Source organism: Scyliorhinus torazame, chromosome 13 (assembly GCF_047496885.1).
Source record: "Scyliorhinus torazame isolate Kashiwa2021f chromosome 13, sScyTor2.1, whole genome shotgun sequence".
In the NCBI taxonomy this organism is placed as follows: domain Eukaryota; kingdom Metazoa; phylum Chordata; class Chondrichthyes; order Carcharhiniformes; family Scyliorhinidae; genus Scyliorhinus; species Scyliorhinus torazame.
This window is the reverse complement of record NC_092719.1, coordinates 108,335,313-108,336,688: the sequence shown is the minus strand read 5'-3', so window position 1 is coordinate 108,336,688 and position 1,376 is coordinate 108,335,313. Positions and strand designations below refer to the sequence as shown.

Below are 1,376 nucleotides of genomic sequence, written 5' to 3'. Positions count from 1 at the left end.
AGGGAGGGAGGGAGGCAGTAAGGGAGGGAGGGAGGCAGTGAGGGAGGGAGGGAGAGAGGGAATGTGGAAGGGAGGAAGAGAGGGAGAGAGAGAGGAGGCAGTGAGGGAGAGAGAGAGGAGGCAGTGAGGGAGGGAGGGAGGCTGAGGGAGGGAGGGAGGCAGGGAGAGGGAGGGAGAGAGGCAGGGAAGGAGGGAGGCAGGGAGAGAGAGTGAGGGAGGGAGTGAGGAAGGGAGAGAGGTAGGGTGGGAGGGAGAGAGAGGCAGTGGGAGAGGGAGGGAAAGAGGGAGGGAAAGAGGGAGGGAGCGAGGGGGAGGGAGGCAGTCAGGGAGGGAGGGGGAGAGAGAGAGAAGGAAGCAGTGAGGGAGGGAGGGGGAGATGGAGGCAGTGAGGGAGGGAGGGAGGCAGGGGAGCTGGACTCCAGCAGCCCGGTGACTGAGGACAGCAGCAGCCACAGCTGAACAAGTTGAATACTGAGAGATTCCCACATTCCCAAACTCCCGGAGTGGGAACAGCTTCACTGAGAATAATGAAGGCGAGTCTCTCCATACACACTCAGCTGCAGATCTATTGTCTGACACACAACTGTGTGTGTGTGAAATCCACCTGTGCCAGCAAAGTGGGACAGAGAGACTGGGATCTTACCTTGTATTCTGGAGTCCGGCTGGGGGTGAGAGCGGCCTGATAGAGGGTGAGGGATGTGGAGCTGTCCCTCCTTCGCGCTCTGTCTTGTCTCTTTCCAGAGAGATTGTCTCCTGCAACATGTTCCCCTGGCACAGGAGTTGAAGCTGTTTCCTCCGCCAGTCACTCACTCTGCTGCCTGTGTGTGTGTGCCGGCCACTCCACACTGCCCCTGCTCCTCACTCCATCGTCTTTGCCCAGCCTCGGAGATACTGGAAGAGCTCGGAGCAGCCAGCACCTCCCCCAGTTCCTCCCCTCTCACCCCCACTGATGGAACCCTGTCCCCTTCACACGCAATTGCCAGCTTCCTCCACTTGTTGTCTTTCCCCCAGGCGCCGCTGCTTTGCAGGCGGACTTGAGGGAATGTCCCCCTCTGCCTGAGGGCTGGGCTGAGCGGAGTCCGCACTTTCTGACAGAGGTGCTGCCTGTCACTGTGCTGCTTCTCACACACACTGAGAGAGCTGAGAGACGGAGCAGTCCTCCACACAACACAGCTCCCCCGCCCAACTGAGACACACACAGACAAGCCTCTGGGACAGAGTGAGGGCCAATCAGCGGCACTGGCTGGCCCGCTCCAAGGGAAACCAGCACAGTCGGTGGGCCAAATGGCCTCCTGACCCAGGATGACTCTACAGTTCCTGATATTAGGGAGCTATTGCAACCGATTCCTGCTGGTGTCATTATTAGAACAGCTCCA

At 59.6% G+C, this 1,376-nt stretch overlaps 1 protein-coding gene across 1 annotated transcript in view; it reads right to left on the bottom strand.

Annotated features, from left to right (window-relative positions):
* grm2a (glutamate receptor, metabotropic 2a) overlaps positions 1-1,176 on the bottom strand; it is a 528,341-nt gene extending 527,165 nt beyond the window's left edge. The window contains exon 1 of the mRNA XM_072472038.1: positions 644-1,176. The gene's annotated coding sequence lies outside the window, so the exon portion shown is untranslated. The remainder of the gene's footprint in view (positions 1-643) is intronic.
* Between the last annotated feature and the right edge of the window lie 200 nt (positions 1,177-1,376).